The sequence below is a fragment of the Scardinius erythrophthalmus genome (assembly GCF_964197995.2).
Source record: "Scardinius erythrophthalmus genome assembly, chromosome: 10".
NCBI lineage: Eukaryota > Metazoa > Chordata > Actinopteri > Cypriniformes > Leuciscidae > Scardinius > Scardinius erythrophthalmus.
In genome coordinates, this window is record NC_138230.1 from 27,659,032 (window position 1) to 27,666,447 (window position 7,416).

At 36.8% G+C, this 7,416-nt stretch overlaps 1 long non-coding RNA gene across 1 annotated transcript; it reads right to left on the bottom strand.

The window, feature by feature from the left end:
• Window positions 1-1,440: 1,440 nt before the first annotated feature.
• LOC308696891 lies at window positions 1,441-3,824 on the bottom strand. Its single transcript, XR_014030877.1, has 3 exons — window positions 3,751-3,824; window positions 3,406-3,529; window positions 1,441-1,820 (listed from the first exon to the last, which is right to left on the bottom strand). It is a non-coding gene; the product is annotated as an uncharacterized lncRNA (long non-coding RNA).
• Window positions 3,825-7,416: the final 3,592 nt, after the last annotated feature.

Here is a 7,416-nt window from a genome sequence, read left to right on the forward strand (position 1 = left end):
TTCATCCACATAAGCCAAAAATAAATTTTCTGGGTTTTCTCAGTCTAGAAAGCTCCAAATTAAAAAAATTTCTTCACATTTCTTCTACTTAAATGACCTATTTTAAATACACATTCATCTTCCCAGAGGTGAAGTATCCCTTTAAGGTTAAAAAGAACTCAAATTAAATATAATGCATTTTTTTTATTATGATAACAACTATATTTAATGATATAAGTAAAAATATAATAAATATGTAATATAGTACACATATTTAGCAAAATACTCTCTATAGCTCTTTTTTTTCGAGCCAACTAACATGATAGCCTATAGCCTATATTATGGTCATCAAATGGCTTTCCTGAGGTAAATGTTATGTGACATAATTGTTCTCCAGCTGTTTTATTGACCCCTTTGTTTGATCGATTGGTCGATATTATGTATGAGGAATATACATTTCGGTAAGTATCTTTCAACAGTGTTCATTCGTGTTTATTTACTATTAGCTAACGTTAGCCTAGAGATGATCGGTTTACGTGGCGCTAGGGATCTGTCGCTTCACATTTACAAGCGCCAAAACAGTATTTATTGTCTGAATTTCGTAATAAAAATGACATAATCTGAGAGCTGAGATTTTTTTATATCATAAGTAACCTGCTCTGTCTAGTCTGTCAGTCTCCGTGTCCTCTTTGCTTTGTGATTTTTCTGTGTGTGAGAAAATGGATGTGTGGCATGAGAGCGTGTGAAAAGTGTCAATTGCGTGAGAGTTGGCAGCTCTGACTGTCTATATACTGATAAGACATTCTGTAATATAAGAAGAAGATCTGTATTCATAGCGCCATTCACAGACATGTAGCTAGTCACAAAGCGCTTTACATGAGTGTTTTATTACATTCACTTCTCATCACCGACATACATTCGCATACACAGATATCATTCATCATTAATACAAAGAAGTCAGTTAGTATCCATAACTGACATAATCCACAGCAAAACTTCTGTTAATAGATACCTTTTTGATTTGCCTCGGGCTTTGCCTTTGGTTTGTTTTACCCTTCAAACATGGCGGCAGCTTGTTGCTACGCAGGTCACATAATTTGTGACGTAACGCCGACCAAGAGAATGACTTGAGAGCGCCGCTTCTCCCACACTGTAAAGAGGTTGCTGTAAATTTTACAGTAACTTACTGGCAGCTGGATGCCAGTAAGTTACTGTAAAATGTTTTACAGTATTATTACTGTATTTTCACTTAACAGTATACTGTACCATTTACTGTAATTGCATTTACAGTATTATTACTGTATTTTCACTTACAGTATACTGTATCATTTACTGTATTATTACCGTATTTTCATTTACAGTATTAGTTTTTTTTTTTTCTCATCATTTAAATTTTCTTTTTTTAATTTATGTTTACCCCACCCCCCAAAAAATCACAATAACTCAAACATTTGTCCTTATAATATTCTTTTTAATCGTTGAACATTTTGTTTTAGAAGTACAAATTACAAATCTTGACCTTTAGGAGCCACTAGCTGAAGAAAAAAAAGGGCAACATCTCCAAAGTCCATAGAATTAATCTCCTGGTGACCATTTGTATCTGTAGCATGGCAAAAACGTACACACACTGAAAAGCAAAACAGGCCTTAAAACAATAAAATACAGTCAAAGTCAGTGTTGTGTTGTTACATTTCAGTAATTTTGCCAGTCAAAGTTGACAAGCTCTCTGATGAGAAACACTGAGGGTTTCAGGCTGATGCTTTTCTTTGGACCTTTCCAGATTTCCATCTGATCTGTGCCTTTGGTGTTTGGTGCCATCAGGGTTGACTCTCAGAATGAACCTGCAAACACAAGCAGGGAAAAATATATAATTTTTTCAGACCGGTGTTGGCAGAATTTTCCCTAACCCTCAAACTTGATGCTGCATGTACTTTGGCGTTAATAAAAGCACTACATCTGATTCTGAATCCACCTACAGTAGTGGTGGGGGAAAAATCGATTCTGTTCAGTGTCGCGATATTTTGCGCATGCAATTATATTGATACAGTAGCGCAAAGTATTACAATAAAGGTTATAAGGCTGTGACGGTGGCAGTTTTTTTTACCACTGCGGTGGTAATGGACCAACTACCTGCAGTGGTTCGGGGGTTATTATGAAAATTGAAATAAAAAAAATGTTGTTTATTCGAGCAAAAAAGTCTTAATTTGAGCAATTCCGTCAAAGAAGCAACACAAAGCCTGTAAAGCATTCAAATACATATCAGTAAATATTAGAAACTTACATAATAGAAAAGTTAAATCTATAAAAAAATAACTTTCGTTTAATACTTCCACACAAAGACACGTGATTCCACATGAAGCCATACCGCTCTGTGCTTTGAGAGGGATGACACGAGGAGGAAAGAGACCATCGATCTATTTTCTGATATCTTCATGTTTTCTACTTGTTGTAAAAGGTATGAAAAGTGAATTTAATCTTCCACAAGGGCAAGACATTTAAGCTATGTTTGAAATTGCGCTGCCAAAGAGAGCGAAACTAAAAATCAAATAAACTTGACGCGCCGTACATGTCTAATAACAAGCAAAAACTGTGTTGAAATGAATCTGACGTGCAAGTAAAAATGTAGGCTATCTGTCCTACAACGTTTTTCTACTTTACCACAGTAAAGAATGTGAATGTAATAGGCCTAAATAAAAGCGAACCAAGGAAGAAACGTTTATAATCGAGACGTAAGTGAAGATTTTGGGAAAAAAACAAGGTATTACATGCAGGGATGAGTCACAATTTTTGGATATTCGATTAGTTTATTTAATTATAGAATTATAGTATATCGAATAGGTTGTGTAATTATTCTCTAAAATAAAATCTCCATGTTTTTGGTGCTAATGCGGTGGTGACGCGTTCATATAATTACGTTCTGTAATAAGGTCCTGTGTCCTGAATGTTCAAGGACAAAGTTTTTGCACTAGCCTCCAGTAAATGTGTAGAAGATGTTCACAGATTTAATGTGACATTTGAAGTGAGTTAAGCAGTCTTATTTTTTGTAATGTCTTTGAATAATATGGGGGACATGAATCGCAATATATCGCAGAATCGAATCGCAATACTTGCTGTATCGCAATGTTAGGAAGCGCAATAATATTGAATTGTGGCCCAAATATCGCAATATATCGAATCATCAAATTTTTGCCAATTTCCACCCCTAACCTACAGGGATGGTATTACCCCATAATACATTACATTAAAATCATTAAAGCTTCATTCTTTTTCAATACATTCCTGTAGCTTAGATTTCCAGGGAATGGATAATTTAAATTAAACTTAATACAATGTAAGTTGCTTTGGATAAAAGTGACTTCCAAATGCATGCATGTAAATGTAATGTAATGTAAAAAAATATATATGTATATATATATTTTGGTTTACCTGATTCTGCATTCGACAAAATAGACAGCTAATGCTGAAGAGTCGTCTGTTAGCAGTTGTAACTGGATGATGATTCTGCCCTTCATTGTCAGCATCCATGTTTTTGCTTTGAGAACAGACTCTCCTGAAACAGACAAAGTCACAGCAGCCTTTTAGTGTTATAGTTTACAGAAAAAAATAAAATACAATAAGTTAACAGAACTTATTACTAACAACAATAACATGTGGGGTGAAGATGAGGTAAGATATGATGTTATATGGTGTTTATAGTTTTTAATCAATTAAACAACATTCAAAATATTAGTTAGCAAAACTTTGCTATATTGATAATGGTATATTGCTAACCCTTTCCTCCTCCTTCTCCTCTTCCTCCTCCAACGTCAACCCGTTCTGTGTATTAGTGGAGAGCGTCAGCAGTGATGTACAGTCCAGAGGGAATGGCCGCTGCAAATTCAAAATAAAGAACAGAAAAGAACATGTTTGCCTGCTTAACTAATGCATACTTCCGCTAATTTAGTTGATGTCATCTTACTCACCTGTAGATGTTATCACTATTACGAAGGCAATCACAAAAAAGACTCCAAAATACACCTCCGACATTTCAGACGACATAATTCAGACCACAAACATGAAAATAAAACAAAAGATGAAATTAACAATAACAATGGTGTTGGATAAAGGGTTAGTTTACTCAAAATTGTAAATTCTGTCACCATTTACTCACCCTCAACTTCATAACTTCCATTAAATTATTTAATGTGCTGTATACAAAAGGAGATATTTTAAAGAACATGAGCAACCAAACAGTTACTGGTCCCCATTGACATCCAAAGTATTTTTTTCTATTATAGAAGTCCATGCGGACCAGCCACTATTTACCAACATTATTCAAAATATCTTATTTTATGTTCAGACGAAAGAACTTCATGCAGGTTTAGAACACGTTGTGGGCGAGTAAATGATGACATAGACTACAGAATTTTCTGTTTAAGGTGTACTACGTTATCCCTTTAACTTAGTTTTTACTCAGTATTTACGTTGTACATCTGCCAAAAAGTTGTGAAAGAGGAGACAGAACATACCAAAGTTATTATGCTTCTCTGTTTAATAAGTTTACTTCGGCTAATTTAGGTGAAGTTGACCATAACGTTACATACCAGTTGATGTTGTCACAATGAAAAGGCTCCAACACACTCCATCGTTGCAGATGGCATTATCCAGATCACAAACCTGAAAATAAATCATATAGGCCTACGTGAAAATATTGTTTAAAACCCGCACTTTAACAAGGGTTTCGTCTATCTCACTTTACCTCAGTATTTAACGTTGAGGTCGCTGTTAGCTCGGTTAACGTTACCGACGACTCCGCCCGCCTGATGAGCTAACTTGCGTTAAAGAGGCAGAGGAACACACAACCATTATTTTTTATAGTTTTAACTAAAGAATATTTCGGCTAATATAGGTGAACTTAACTTACTCACCAGTTAATATTATCACCGTGACAGCGACCCGGCCGACAGTCAGGAAAAAAGACAGTAAGAAAGGCACCAAAAAAACATTTTGACGACAGTCAGGAAAAAAAGGCACTAAAACCATTCAGACGAAAACAAAACGATACATCATCTTAGTTTGCTGTTAACATAAGTAAAAACATTTGAAAATGTTTGTTTTACATAAAATAGAAATTATATACTAACCTTTTTGGTGAGTTACATGATCTTTTGTCCGTGCATTAACTGCCACTTCACCCCTCAAAAAAACACTTGAAAAGAAATCCCTCTTGCCATTGGTCAGTTTTTCGCGGGCAAGTTCACTACTGTAAATTGATTTACAGTAGTGAAGAATTACAGTAGTGACCCTATATTTTCCCATAATCCTTTGCTGTTTACTGTAACATACTGTATACATATTTTACAGTATCTTACTGTACATATTACAGTAAAATACTGTTCAAATTACAGAAATCCGTTACAGTGCATGCTATCCACTTTGATTGAGATGGCCACCGCTGTGCCTGAATCTCCTGTCATGTGACATGCATATTAACTGTATAAATGCCATCACAGACAAACTATGTTTCTCCCATCTGCTCCACTGGTCTCCTTAACTGCTCACCCTTATCCTTCCAAACCTAGAGGCCCCTTCCTCTCATAACACAGGGTCTTTGAAGAGTGCAAAGAGGGCACAAATGGTATATCAGCTACCCTAATTTTCCATCTAGCCGCCCCCAAGCAGCATCAGAAAGAAAAAAAAAATGGCTATAAGATTTAGAGAGCTGCAGCCTGACCCCAGCAGGAAATGGGGGCTGAGTTGTTTTAATGCGCATGGGACTTGGAAGCAAAGAGGTGTTTCATATATAGGGGTCTCACAGGGCTCCCATAATTCCTACCTCCTGGGTAGAACCTAAAGCTTAAGGGGACCATAAGAGGAGAATGTACACGTCAACTAATCTCAATTTCAAGATTAACCTGAGCTAGTTTTATACCTTGGTTTAAAGATATATATACCAAGGTAGTAAAGGTCTGTGTGAGATTGATTTTTTTTTTTTTTTTTTGTCCCACTTCCACAAGATTCAGTCCCAGTCCTGCTAAAAATAAGCTATTAATCTTCCGCTCCCACCTGCAACATTTACGTTGTGTCCTGCTCCTGCCCACAAAATCCCACAGTTGGAGATTTTCAGTCCCGTTTCAGTATGATTCTGCCTCTCTCCAGTGTCATAGGTGTCAATTTATTTCATTTAAAAAAAAAAAAAAAACTTTTCTGACTTCACCTTGTTGCATTTGTCACCACATGCATAACGGTGTTTTCCCTTGCTGTTTGTTACAACCAAAAAACACTGTGCCTGTAAACCTTTGTGCATTTAATGCTTGTGGAGAGGAAAGCCATATGCTATTGGTGTACATTTGTGTGGCTTTTCCAGCTTTTGACGATTCTTCAAGCTTGCTTTACTTCATTCATTCATTTTAACTGCACATGCAGACCATAGTGCTGTACAACCAACATACAACAACATACAATCAGAGGTGGACAGTAACAAAGTACATTTACTTGAGTACTGTACTTAAGTACACTTTTTGTGTATCTGTACTTTACTTGAGTATAATTTTTTCTGGAAACTTTTTACGTTAACTTCACTACATTTGAAAGACAAATATCGTACTTTTTACTCCACTACAATTCTGTCAAGGTCCTTGAGTAGAAAGTAACATCAGTCAGTGGATGATTTTGGTTGCAGGGGTTGCATTTTGGTTGGAAATGAAAGTCGGGTTGATGTCAGAACCCTGCATCTGATTGACATCAGAACCCGACGTCAGATTGACGTTGGATGTTGATTCCGTTACGGTGCGTGTCCACTACAGCGACAAAACTCCGCTCAGTGCCGCTGGAAACGCTGTAACGTCTCCGCTTTGGGGTGTGTCTGTTGCAAGTGTGTTTAATCTAAGTTTTTTTCAACACACGGACAGTATAATCACCAGCAATGCACGCGATTACATTTAGAAATAGACAAGCTTTGTTTCCAAATGCACCAAGCAAAGATATCCTTTCAATTTTATAAACTTTTATAAACCCAGCCAATATAATCACAATGAACACATCCAAAATAAAATCTTTAACATATAATAACTGCAAGCGTCTAATTTGTAAACAAAATTATTTGCGCATTAAATTCAGCATAAACTCCTGCACAATTTGCATATTTTTAAACTCTCAAGACAGACATCACATCCCGAACCTCACAGCAATTGGCTGCCGACCGCGTTTTTCGCTTGATATTTGCATAAAGTCAAAAACTGCCCAACCTTTTTGACGCTCTCAGTCGCTCTCAACGCTTTCTCCGGTCTGCTGGCAATCCCAAAATGCACTGCGCGAGCGTGAAGCTCGACTTCCATAGGAATGAATTGAAAACGCTCGCTCCGCTCCGCTCGCATCGTGCCAGTGGACACGCACCGTCAGACGTCACGGCCACGTGTTGGAGCTGCGCTCAAAGTGGCGGCGACGAAGCTGTGTAAG